Source organism: Scyliorhinus canicula, chromosome 2 (assembly GCF_902713615.1).
Source record: "Scyliorhinus canicula chromosome 2, sScyCan1.1, whole genome shotgun sequence".
Taxonomy (NCBI): domain Eukaryota; kingdom Metazoa; phylum Chordata; class Chondrichthyes; order Carcharhiniformes; family Scyliorhinidae; genus Scyliorhinus; species Scyliorhinus canicula.
In genome coordinates this window covers 108,703,119-108,717,425 of record NC_052147.1, presented here as the reverse complement: position 1 = coordinate 108,717,425, position 14,307 = coordinate 108,703,119, and the positions used below count along the sequence as shown (strand labels likewise).

The 14,307-nt window shown below is 50.0% G+C and overlaps 1 protein-coding gene across 4 annotated transcripts in view; it reads left to right on the top strand.

The window, feature by feature from the left end:
• slc8a3 (solute carrier family 8 member 3) overlaps nucleotides 1-14,307 on the top strand; it is a 718,916-nt gene that overhangs the window by 609,106 nt on the left and 95,503 nt on the right. The window lies entirely within an intron of this gene.

The window sequence follows — 14,307 nt, the reverse complement described above, 5'->3', positions numbered from 1 at the left end:
CTGTGTGGAGTCTGCACGTCCTCCCCCTGTGTGCGTGGGTTTCCTCCGGGTGCTCCGGTTTCCTCCCACAGTCCAAAGATGTGCGGGTTAGGTGGATTGGCCATGCTAAATTGCCCGTAGTGTCCTAATAAAAAAAAGTAAGGTTAAGGGGGGGGGGGGTTGTTGGGTTACGGGTATAGGGTGGATACGTGGGTTTGAGTAGGGTGATCATGGCTCGGCACAACATTGAGGGCCGAAGGGCCTGTTCTGTGCTGTACTGTTCTATGTTCTAAGCTCCGTGTATTTTTGACCAAAATCTTTCCTTAGCTTTCTAAACATTTGTCTGTAAGCTTCAGGCACTAGTTCATATGCACCTAAGATGGATTTTTTCATCTCCTCATATGTCTCAGATACCTCCTCTGATAGTGATGCAAACACTTCACTAGCCCTACCTCCCAGCTTTGTTTGAATCAGTAATACCCATAAGTCCTGTGGCCATTTCATTTGTTTAGCTACCTTCTCAAATGAAATGAAAAAGGCTTCTACCTCCTTCTCATCAAATCTTGGTAGTGCTTGGACATATGTAAATAAATCCCCACCAAGCCTTCAACTATGACGCTCTTTCTCACTATCCTCATCACTATCATCCAATTGTACGTTTCCCTTTATGCCTGCCAATTGTAACTGTCTGTCATGTTTCATGGCCATTTTCTGAAGTTCAAACTCTTTCTCTTTATCTTTTTCCCTGATCTGTATCTCCCTTTCTCTTTATTTTTCCTCTCTATACCTTTCGTATTCAAGCTGCTTTAATTTCTCACATTTCATTTGTTTAATTTGTCCCTGAATTTTTGCCATTTCCAATGAGTCAAACTGTATCTCAGGCAACTTTAACTGCTTAGCCACCGCCATAATAATCTCATCTTTTCGCATTTGGGAAATCAGACCATAAGACTGCTTCTTCTCCCGGCTTACAAGCAGAAACTCAAGCGGGAGAATCCAGCTAAGAAGGTTGTGCAGTGCTGGTCTGAGGAGACAGAAGAGCTTTTACGTGACTGCTGAGAGACAGTGGACTGGTCCATATTTAAGAACTCTGTGACTAACTTAAATGAGTATGCCACCACCGTCACAGACGTCATCAGCAAATGTGTGGACGACTGCATGCCAAAGAAAGCAGTACGTGCGTTCCCCAACCGGAAACCATGGCTCAACCGCGGGATTGACTCCCTACTGAAGGACAGATCTGAGGCGTTCAAGGCATACGACCCTGGCCTATACAAGAAATCCAGGTGCGACCTCCGCAAAGCCATCCGAGATGCCAAGAGAGAATATCAAACTAAGCTAGAGTCACAGACAGACTCTCGGCGGTTGTGGCAAGGACTAAACAAATCACGGGTTACAAAGCGAAGCCGAGCAGTATCTCTGGCAGCAGCGCACCCCTCCCCGATGAACTTAATGCATTCTATGCTCGGTTTGAGCAGGTAACCAACAATCCGCTGTCGAGTGCCCCAGCAGCCTATAATTCACCCTACCCACCATCACAGCTTCCGAAGTCAGATCGGCCTTCCTGAAAGTGAACCCACGGAAGGCGATGGGCCCAGACGGGATCCCTGGTCGTGCACTCAGAGCCTGCGCAGACCAGCTGGCAGAGGTATTCACAGACATCTTTAACCTGTCCCTTCTCCACTCCGAGGTCCCCACCTGCTTCAAGAAGACCATCATCATACCGGTACCAAAGAATGTCTACCGCCTGGTGGCCCTGACGTCAGTTGTAATGAAGTTCTTCGAGAGGCTGATCATGAAGCGCATCACCTCCATACTCCCGGAACGCCTTGACCCACTTCAATTCGCATACCGTCACAACTGGTCCACATCAGACGCCCTTTCCCTGGCCCTACACACATCCCTAGAGTATCTCGAAAACAAGGACTACTACATCAGACGCCTATTTATTGACTACAGCTCCGCCTTCAACACCATAATCCCAGCCAAGCTCATATGAAAGCTCCAAAGCCTAGGACTTGGCTCTTCACTCTGCAACTGGATCCTCGATTTTCTGACCAACAGACCACAATCAGTAAGAATGAACACCAACACTTCCTCCACAATAGTCCTCAATACCGGTGCCCCGCGAGGCTGCATGCTTAGCCCCCTACTCTACTCCCTGTACACACACGACTGCGTGGCAAAACTTGGTTCCAACTCCATCTACAAGTTTGCTGATGATTCGGCCATAGTGGGCCGGATCTCGAATAACGACGAGTCAGAATACGGGAGGGAGATAGAGAACCTAGTGGAGTGGTGTAACGACAACAATCTCTCCCTCAATGCCAGCAAAACTAAAGAGCTGGTCATTGACTTCAGGAAGAAAAGTACTGTGCTCACCCCTGTCAATATCAACGGGGCCGAGGTGGAGATGGTTAGCAGTTTCAAATTCCTAGGGGTGCACATCACCAAAAATCTGTCCTGGTCCACTCACGTCGACGCTATCACCAAGAAAGCACAACAGCACCTATACTTCCTCAGGAAACTAAGGAAATTTGGCATGTCCACATTAACCCTTACCAACTTTTACAGATGCACTATAGAAAGCATCCTATCGGGCTGCATCACAGCCTGGTATGGCAACTGCTTGGCCCAGGACCGCAAGGAACTTCAGAGAGTCGTGAATACTGCCCAGTCCATCACACAAACCTGCCTCCCATCCATTGACTCCATCTACACCTCCCTCTGCCTCGGGAAAGTGGGTAGCATAATCAAGGATCCCTCCCACCCGGCTTACTCACTTTTCCAACTTCTTCCATCGGGCAGGAGATACAGAAGTCTGAGAACACGCTCGAATAGACTCAAAAACAGCTTCTTCCCCACTGTCACCAGACTCCTAAATGACCCTCTTATTGACTGACCTCATTAACACTACACCCTGTATGCTTCATCCGATGCCAATGCTTATGTAGTTACATTGTATATCTTGTGTTGCCCTGTTATGTATTTTCTTGTATTTTCTTGAATTTTGTTTAATTCCCTTTTCTTCCCATGTACTGAATGATCTGTTGAGCTGCTTCCAGAAAAATACTTTTCACTGTACCTCGGTACAAATGACAATAAACAAATCCAATCCAATTTTGTCAGGTAATGTTAACTGCAATGTTTTTGCCAAATTTAACAGTCTGCTTTTAGTCTCTGTCCGTAAGGTACTGCGTGTGACGGTCTCCACCCCCAAAAACTTCCGAGCCTCTGAAAGATCCATTGTCCACAACACACTCCCTACTTAAACTAGAATACCACACCTGAAAAACAACCACACAATATGCTCACCCCTCACTGTCTTTAAGTTCACTAAGCCAATCCATAGATAGACTTTTATCTCCCTCGAGCCCCCAATTTGTTATGGGCCAGGGTTTAGAGAATCCCAAAGTGTATCATGGAGTTCACCTGACCCACAACTTTTAACCGATTGTGGTATGGGGAGCACACGGCCCACACTGCAGGTATGGTACAGCAGAAATGGAAAATTATTTTTTTAAAGCCAAACAATGTTTATTCTATGAACTCAAGTTAACCTTTATAAAACATACAGTGAACATCCTAGCAACCAACAATTCAAATACAACCCCCAAAGAATACAACACTAAGTAATGCTGAAGCTGGCCTTTTGACATGCAGAAGACTTTAAAAAAAACCTTTGAACAGAAGCACATCAAGTTAAAGTCACTACTGAGAGCAGTTATTAGTTTTAAATCACTAAAGGATCGATTTACAATCTTTAGAATACAGAGAGAGAGACTAATATCCCTTCTGGCTGTGACTGCAGCTACCCAGCTCTCAAAACAAAACTAAAACACACCCTGCAGCAAACAGCCTATAACAAAAGTAAAAATCTGACAGTTAGCCCAGCTCCACCCACTCTCTGACATCACTGCAGTAATAAACACCCATTGCTTAAAGGTACTCTCACTACAGATATTTATATACACACCCATTTATAAACACCCATTTCTTAAAGGTACGCTCACATGACACACTGGACCTGCACTGGAATGATTGGCAAGGTGAGGCGCAACCTGTTTGGCTGCATGAAGCACACACCTTCCTTGGACATCAAGCCCTGGGAGGACTTAAACCCAGAACGTCTGACCGAGAGACAGGGCACAACCCACTGCACCACAAGACCTCCACTCAGGAGAACACTTACAAGGCAGCAATATGTTGACATTACAGATAATGTTTGAAACTCACCCAGTTGATAACAAAAATTTAGATATCTAAAGAGTGATAAAGCTGGACTGCCGGTGTGGCCATGGAGTGAGTGGTTGCATATTTGTTGGCTCCCGCTCAAGGTGGAATTTTCCGGCCCGTCCACACCCAATTTGAGGGGTGTTTTGCTGGCGAATGATGCATAAGCAGTGAAGGATTACAATACTCTGGTGGGGCCGGTTTATGGTTTACCAGACGAGGAGTGTAACAAGTAAGAGGCAGCAGCTTGATTGTGAGAATATAAGATAGCGGAAGGTGATGGGGCATCGTTGTCCACCCTTTGGCCTACTGAGTAGCTCGTGAACGTTTTGAATAACAAGTTCCAGCAGCACTGGAAAGAGGCCTCAGAGGACCTGGCTACGGTGGTAGAGCACCCGAGTATATATTGTCTACTAAAACATAACACGGGCCTTACGTAATGGTTTTTTCAGCCTGAGTGGCTCCATTGGAGGCAACAGCAGCTCTCGGTCCTTGCTGACGGATGAGCACTTTTGACAAAGTTATAACAAGTTTATCAAGAAATAATTTGCAGTTGGTTACCCTGAAATATAGATGCATCCCAATCCATCATTCAGATTGCTAATAAAGTTTTAATTTTTGTGCTATATGAACGATCGCAAGAATGAACCATTATAATGAACATCACATATCTCTAATGGTTTCAGTGCTGTTCATGAATATGAAAGGTTGTGGGTGTTTTATCGAGCAGCTGCCCTGTGCAATTATTAGACCAAAGGGCTTTGTAAATTTTTAATTAAATACAATGCAGAATGATCATCAACGAAAAGTAGCTCAGTAAGATCTTTGATATTATTAGCTCCCAGTGTGGAGTGTTGAGGAGGTAGGTGCAGGTAATTTGTTAGTGTTGATTTTTCAAATGGAAAATTGGATAGAAACCCAAGGAACAATTTAATTTAGTCCATGGTGATGACTCAAGAACATACAAATGAGGTTTGATTGAATTATCTTAATATTTGATTCCAAGCCAGTGAAATTGAGTGCAATGCCCACTTTTCTGGATAGCAGGAGGCCCCTAAAGGTTGAGTGTGCATGTGTGTGTACCTAATTCCTGTTGACACCAGGCAGATCACGGTGTTAATCAGTGTGCGATGCTAATTAGAACAGAAGGGGCAGGATTCTCCGCTTGCCCACGCCGATTTCATAATTGCCGATCGGGCGGACAATCCCTTTTTACAACTGAATTGGAGGCAGCGCTTGTTTTCAGATGCTCCGCCCCCTACAAAAAGGCGACATTGGTGAGTATTCCGCACATCGTTGGGACGGCCTCAGGACGTTCCCTGAAGGCCCTCCTCCGATGCTCCGTCCCAGATGGGGCGAGTTCATGACGCCGCGTTTCACTTGTGATCTCAGTTTTTGTGAACCACACGTGGCAGCTGCGGACTGTGTCCAGCGCCGCCAAATTTGAGGGGACGCCATGCAGCTGGCCAGAGGGGCTTCGGTGAGGGCTGGGGGTACTGGGGGGGGGAGTGTTCCGGAGGTGGCGAGGGGGGATCCAGGAGGGCATTACCTGACAGGTCGAGTCCACGCACGTGCAGCCACAGACCCAGCAATTCTCTGGCGCCATGTTGCACGGCGCGACCGCTGCTGGTCGTTGCCGTGCGCACGTGTGACCGCGGACCCAGCAATTCTCCTCCCGCTTTTGCGCGGGAGCCGGGAGTTCTACCCGGCGCTGCTTCCATCCCCGAATGCGGTGAGGGTTCGCCGCTGATTTTGGCGTCGTAAAGCCCCATTGTTCGCACTCCGGCTTTGGCACTTAGCCGCAGAATCAGAGAATCCAGCCCAAGAACTAGGAGCAGGAGTCATTGCAGCCCCTCGGAGCCTGCTCCACCATTCATCATGATCATGGCTGATCTCACCCCATGAACATTGGAAATGAAAGCAGAAGGAGGCCATTTGGCCCTTTGAGCCTGCTCCGTCATTCATTATGGTCAGGGCTGATCATCCAATTCAGCAAACTGTTCCTGCATTCCCTCTATATCTTATGATCCCTTTAGCCCCACGTGCTATATCGAACCCCTTCTTTAAAACATTAAGGGTGAGATTCTTCGGAAAGATTTCTAAATGTGGCAGCGAGCAGGGACTATCACGGGCTTCCAGATGCTTGGCTCAACGATGCCTGCAACGTTTTTCAACATTAACTGGTCCACTTAACGAGGCGCCACGGGCTTCTCGTCGCAAATGTAGGCTCACCACCGATTCGCCAGGACTGTGCTCGCCAGCCCCACGCTAACAATGTCGAGCAGCACTTAAACAGCCCTTGCAAAGCCAATCTCACTCAGCTCACAAGCAGAGCGCAAAGAAGGCCGGTCCCAAGATTCGGAAATGCGGACCTGGCCGGGCTCCTCGACATGGTGGAGGCCAGGGATGTCCTGTTCCCCCGAGGGTAATAAGGTCAAAGATCTACACCGGACAGCACGGGCGAGTAGACACCCATGCCCCCCACTGCCTCCATGCCATTAACCCCTCCCAAATCTCATTGCGGGCCACAAACCTCTCTTCACCCCCTTCTCCCTTCAACCCCCCCACAACCCTTCCTACACACCCCACCACCTCCCCCACTACTGTGAACCATGCATGTGGTTAATGATGCCCTCTCTGTGTCTCTGTGTGAGAAGGTCTTGCACAACTGCCAGGAGAAGGTGCAGACTGGAGATGGGGTGCCGGAATTAATAATCTCACCACCTTCGAGGAACAGGCCCTGGAGGCGACTGGGGTGGACGAGGACAGAGCGATCACCAATGGATGTTGGTGGAAGTGGCAGAGGTGAGGAACCACTGGGGCCCACCTGGAGGACCTGTCAAACGTGAGTAGTGATTGCCTTACTGACTGACCATCACTCCCACTGACCACATGTCCATTCTCCTGCAGATCCTCCAGCCGAGAGTGCAGGCCCATCCCGGGTGGCCCCCTCTCCAGCCTCCCATGAGTACCCTTAGGAGGAGAGTACCGAGGAAGTCACGACCGATACGTCACAGCTGACATCCCCACTCTCTGCCAGCGCAGATACACACAACTCAGTGGGAAACAATTGTCAGGCTTCTGGGCCCAATCTGGTGAGCACCAAAAACTGCTAAAGCACATCAGGTGGAGGCAGGAACCCCCAGGCGAGACAGCAGTCGGAGGTCTGCTGGATCCCAGGACCCAGCTGGGTCCTAGCCTGGTGCTGAGCTTCTAGTACATGGTTACGCGGAGCTGAAGGAGATGTTGGGGGCGGCCAGGACATTCAAAGGGAGATGTCAGCGACATTCCAGCAGGTCCATCCAGACAACTGGGTGGCCGGACCATGTAGCATGTGGGAGTCATTGTTGCATCCCAATCACACCTTGATGCCTGGACACTGTGCTTGAACACTGCGGGCGGCAACACCACACATGCAACAGCGAACCTCCGAACACCCAGGCGATGGGACACAGCTCCGGAGCATGTTGACGGCTGGGGAATGGGTGAGTGCTACAGGGAAGGGGAGATGCCTGGAGAGATGGGCCAAGGGTTTGGCGGTCAGCTCAAATTGCGGAAGAAAGTGACAGGCGTCATACTGGTTGTGCTCAAGTGTTTTTAATGTGTCACAGGTGTCATACAGGTCCCCACACACAATAGTGCTGCCCCACTCTCCCCAACAACCCCTCACCCCCCCCCTCAAGCCATACCTACCCCCCCCCCCCCCCACCTCTCCCCCTTCCCTGGTGCCCTCAGTGATCTTCAATATGCTTGGCCCTCTTAGCTCTACTGTTACATCAAAGTGTCTCCCCAGGATGCACATCTGAGGTGGAGGCAGCCAGCTTCTTACCTCATCCTGTGGCCTTTGAAGCCCCTGGAGGCGTCCTCTTGGGTCACTGGGTCCAGAGGGCCCCCGTCTCACTTGTTGAGGCACATGTGCAGCCATGCCGCTCTGTCCCATGTGCTGGCTGTGAGACACGGCTTCATCAGAGGGGTGAAACTCGGGGGAGCTGGTGGCCACCATTGCCACTCCATGGACGGATCCGGGTTAGCAACCAGCACTCCCTCTTCCCGCTCGGTGCCCATAGGGCCCTGGCGTTCACCTTAGGACAGAAAGGCATCTGATTCAAGCCCCTGTTGCCCTTCCATCACCTGGCTCCGTGAGCTCTGGCGGTTACCCATTGTCCGCACTATCGCATTGACGCTCTCGGCAATGCTTCTCAGTGACTGGGACATGCTCTGCAGCGTATAGGCCACGGCCATCTGAGAGCGGGACATGTCCCGCAGAATCTCACCAAGATCAGCCTGGTACTGGGTCACAGCCCCCAGCAAGTCGGACATTCTTCCGAGAGCCTCTGCCATGGCCGTCACCGACTGCACGACGCCTTGGACACCTTCACTAAGGTGCCGATGTTGTGGTCCAGGCTCTCCACTGCATCACTATCTTTGTAGTGTTGGCATTGGTCCTATGCATTGCTGGTAACATCTTCTGCGCCCATAGCCTCTGGGACACTTCCAAGAGGCTGTGGATCTGCTGGAGTGACACTGATATCATGCTCTGAATGTCCCTTAGGTCTCCATCAGCTCCAGGACGACCTCTTCAACAGGCTTAGCATCTGGCTGGGACCCAGCTGGTTCCTGGGATCCAGCAGCCCTCCAACTGCTGTCTCGCCTGGGAGTTCCTGCCTCCACCAAATTCTGCCCCAGAAGTCTGTCCACTAACATGTCCCACCGAGGTGTGTGTCTCTGTGCTGGTGGAGGTTGGGGATGGCAGCTGTGATGCGACTATGATGGTGGCATCCTTGGAGCTCTCCTTCAAAGCGGTCTCATGGCAGGCTGGGGAGGGGGCCGACCGGGATGGGCCTGCGTCATCGGCTGTAGGACCCGTGGGAGAATGGACATGTGGTCAGTGGGAGGGATGGGTCAGTCAGTAAGTTAATAACAACTCACGTTTGATGGGTCCTCCGGGTGGAGCCCGATGGTTCCTCACCTCTGTGGCATCCGCCAGCCTGCGCGTGGCTGACCGGCCTGTCCTCGGCCACACCCGTCACCTCCAGGCACACTCCTCGAAGGAGGTGAGGATTCTTATATCTGGCACATCACCGTCAGTCTGGGCCCTGTCCCGGCGATTGTGGGAGAGCTTTTTCTGAGGGCATTGCTAGCCACATGCACGGTTCACTGTGGTGGAGGGGAGAGGTGAATGAAAGTTTGGGGGGGGGGGGGGGGTGTTGAAGGGGAGGAGAGCGGAGGGACGGTTAGGGGTCACATGGAGAGTTGGGGGTGGATGCTTGCGTGGGCCAGAAAGGTCTGGTGAGGGGTGGGGTGGGCGGCATGGGTGACCACTCACTCGTACTGCTGGTGTGGGTCATCGCCCTTTTTCCTTCACTGGAGTCCAGTCCTCCTGGTCACAACCCCGGCGCTCACAGCTGCCGCCACCTCATCCCAGGCAGCATGTGCTGTCCTATGGCTGACCCTCCGGAACCCTCGGGGGAACACGACATCCTTCCTGGCCTCCACAGCATCTAGCAGACTCCCCAGATCTGCATCCCCAAATCTTGGGGCCCGTCTCATGGACGCCATTATTCCGTGCTGGCTGGGATTGGCTGAGCAAATGCTGTTTAAGTGCTGCTCGACCTTATTAGTGATGGGCTGCCGAGCGTGGTGCTGGAGAATCACCAGGCGTGCCTTCATTTGTGGTGAAAAGTCCTCGTTAAGTGGGCCAATTAATCGGCAAGCCGTGCCGAGGAGCTGGCGGCGTTTCCCGCTTGCTAATTTTTTTTTAGCAGTGGGGAGCTGAACTCAGAGATCGGGCTGCCATTTTGAAAGGGTGCCCGATCTCTAAGTGAACTTGTGGGTCCCCCGCCCTATGCAATGTCACCCCCTACACACATGGGCATTATCCCACACCCCACAATTGAGGACACCCCACTTTGTGGTCCCTGGGGGGCCCCTCTTCAGGCCCCCTCAAACTCCCTTCCAGGAACCCCACCCGTCAACCCCCACCTCCTAGAGGCCGCTATTTACTTGCCCTGCACACCTCCACCCTTCAAACCACAGCTCCACCCTCCTTTCATGGGCATGGACCCCCTCAGGCACCCTTGCACTGGCACTCAGGCAATACTCCAGCCAGCTTGGCAATGCCACCTAGCCACCTTGGCAGTGCCAGGCTGGCAGTGGAGAATGCCCATGTTCAAGTGGGAGGGCCACGGGGTCACCCTGCACTGACCCTGACCACTCGGGTCCTCTAATGGCCAGGGGGACCCCCAGGTGCTGTTCCATATTCTTGTGGACCAGCACTGATCTGCGCCCGGCTTCATCCTCCCTGGGGCAGCCGATGAATCGAGGGAGGCTGGTGTATCCTGGGTGGGGAGGCCTTAAGTAGGTTTACGACCTATTTCCACGGGCATCGTTTGGTCACGTCCTTTTTTGGGTGGAGTTCCGAATCCGATGCTGCATGGGACTTGGGCGAATCCTGCGAGGCGTGGATGCTGCCAGTAAGCCCGCGAGAGGGCTCTCCCGGGATTCTCCCCGCAATGTGTTCTCGCATGAGTGCAATGCCTTCAATCTCATTGAATGGGGGAGCGGACCCGATGGGCTGAATGGTTTACTTCTGCTCCTACATCTTCTGGTCTTAAATGGTAGAATGCCCCATTGTTCTAGATTCACCCATGTGGGGATTGAACATATAACATGGGAGAGAGTCTTTAAAAAATTTTTTTTAGAGTATCCAATTATATTTTTCCAATTAAGGGGCAATTTAGCGTGGGCAATCCACCTAACCTGGTTGTGGGAGGTGAGACCTACGCAAACACAGGGAGAATGTGCAAACTTCACACAGAGAGTGACCCAGGACCGGGATCGAACCCGGTTCCTCAGCGCCATAGGCAGCAGTGCAAACCGCTTCACCACCATGCCGCCCTAAGATTGGGAGAGAGAGTCAGGACATGTTCTCTGTGGATATTCCCCTTCTCCACCCTTCCAAGCAACAGCCCATGGTCATTTCACTTGGCTCCAGGACTGAGGGATGAGGACGACAGTGAGTAACGGGATCCTCATGTCTCTGGTCCTCCTTGAGCATCTTGTGATACAACAGCAAATCTGGAGATCACACACACACTGTTGCATTGCATTTATTTAGAAAATGCTCTTTCTTTGTGCTCCATGCTTTATCTCCTGATCCTACCTGCATCTCCTCAGAAATGTGACAATTGGCAATAATTCTTTGCACGCCAGTTCTAGCAAGCAAAGCAGAGTCATTAATTGAAACCGAGCAATCGTGGGGTTGATAGGACTTTCAAATACGAATCTAACACTGCAGCACTAATGCTACATCCCCTTATCCTCATTTCTCCCTTGAGTATTTATCTTCAATATGCTAACCTTATTGCAAGGCAAAATGACAAAGCTAATTCTGGAAACCTGTCGCTGGGCCAGTTAATGGTTATGAAGACAGCGCTGTCTGCTTTCTTACTGAGCCACCATAAAGCTCCTGCAAAATAACCGGCATTGGTGGCTGTATTCTTCCATGCATCAACGATTAAGAGAATTCCGAAAGGTCAGCAACTTTCAGATGACTCGTACTTTTTATTTTGTTTGCTCAATTTTTCCAAAAGAAAATTCACTTGCACAATGTTCACGCAGTCTGATATCATTGTAGGAAGGCAGACATCACATCCTGAGTTTTCTACACTGGTTAAGACTCCATTTGATGCACGGAAAATCATTAAGGTGTCAACATTTAGTGCACTTAATAAATTAAATAGGATGATCTGCGTCCTGGTCACCAGAGTGTGCATTTACACGATAGTCTTAAGGTAGGCTTTTGAACTCTCGCTAAACTTGGACTGTTATTCCGACATTGGCGAGATCTCTAGCCTCCCCACGGCGTGTTTCACGGCGGTGTGAAGTGGCCCACCATTGGCCGGTGGCAGGATCGTCTGGTTCCGTCCTGTCAATGGGTTTCCCCATTAAATCCACCCCATGCCACCAGGAAACCCACAGCATGGGTGCGCCGTCGGCGGGTCCGGAAGACCCATGAACAGCCGGACGATCTCGCCCAGTGAGATCAAAGTGACACAGCAGTACAGTGGAGTGAGACCTTTTGTCCCCAGGGAGATTCACTGCACTTTGCCGAGATGTGAAGTGATGCCATAAGTCAGACTTTAGCTATATTTGCATATTGCTACAGCTTTGGCGTGTAGCATATTGCTACAGCTTCGGCGTTATTGACAAGACTTTCCCGATGTTAAAGCATTCCATAGTTCTGACAATAGGCAAAAGCTCTGCCAATGTTGTTCCACAACGCTCATTTTTACATTGTGCATTTAACATAGCACAGGGCAGCACGGTAGCATGGTGGTTAGCATAAATGCTTCACAGCTCCAGGGTCCCAGGTTCGATTCCCGGCTGGGTCACTGTCTGTGTGGAGTCTGCACGTCCTCCCTGTGTGTGCGTGGGTTTCCTCCGGGTGCTCCGGTTTCCTCCCACAGTCCAAAAGATGTGTGGGTTAGGTGGATTGGGCATGCTAAATTGCCCGTAGTGTAATGTTAATGGGGGGGATTGTTGGGTTACGTGGGTTTAAGTAGGGTGATCATTGCTCGGCACAACATCGAGGGCCGAAGGGCCTGTTCTGTGCTGTACTGTTCTATGTTCTACCCAAAAACCTGGGAGGTTGTAGGGAGATTCGTATAGGAGGAGAGCAGGTAGAGAGGTTTAGGGAGGGTATTCTGGGGTGAGACAAAAGCAACTGAATGGTGGAGCAGTAAAAAGAGGCCGGAATTAGAGGAGAGATTTTGGATAGTCATAGGGCGGAGGAGGTTACAAAGATAGAGAGGGCTCAGGCAAATAGAACATTAAAGGTGCATGGAAGCCTCACAAAATGACTCCCACTCTATTTCCCTTTCTTGTCTCCTCACGCATGACAACTGGGATCAGACGATCAGCATATGGGAAATCACAGTTGTGAGCTCATGGCACATGGTTCCATGATAGAATGTGCTGGAACATGCGATAATTTGCTCCGCATTTTCTCCTTCTTACGCAGTCCCTCGGAGTTGAGAATAACTTGCTGCTATGCTAAAAATGAGTTCTCAGGTGACTGAGGTAGCCTTCAGCTAATGCCTGTTTATCCTTGGCCCATTTGCAAAATCATGTCCAGACTTTTCACACGATCTCATTGAATGGCGGAGCAGGCTCGAAGGGCCAGATGGCCTACCCCTGCTCCTAGTTCTTATGTTCTTATATAAAATACTGAATATGATAATCCTGACTTCAGTAACATGCAGAAAATATTGCAAAGGAACCTTCTGTGAGTTGCTATCATGTCTTGAGTCAAATTCAAAATTAATTCAACACCATCTAATGGCTTCCATTTTGTTACCAGTGATCATAAGAGAGTGAGACATAGGAGCAGAATTAGGCCATTCGGCCCGTCGGGTTTGCTCCGCCATTGAATCATGACTAATATTAGCTGGATGTGCAGTAATGGTGCATTGTTTCGATGCATAAACCAAACTACGGAACTCAAGAACATAGATTCATGTTTTTGATACTCAGGTAACAATATCAGAAATCTGTCACTGTCTTCTGCCAGTCAGATGGCACAAAGCATAAGAGGGTAAATCAAGGGTGAGTTACCTTGGGCTGCACCTAGCACCCTTCATAGTGGCTGGTTCTAACTTGATGAAGATCTTATACAGATGGAGAATCAGCAAATTCTTGGCATGTATCCAAACGTCAGCATTTTGGTTCCACTTCAGACCCCCAGATATTAGGAATGACACAAGTGTTTACTATATTTTGCACAACACATTTTAGCGTGTCCAACCCTTTGTCTTCCCTGAAACAGTCAGGCTGTTTGGAGAGCAACAATTTGTGTGGCAGTGTGTGAGGAAAATGTGTGAGAACATTATGGCCAAACATTAGTCACGTATTAGTGACCTGTCTTCTTGTCAATAATTTAACTTAACTTTAGTCTTGTGTGTTCCTGCCAATCTGTGCCAAGATGAAACAATTCAAACCAAAGGCAGACCAAGGTCACCCAGTCTCAGGATTGGAGTAGGCTTCAAATACGGTATTAGATTCTACAGGATTTTTCACAAAACATTTAACCGCTCA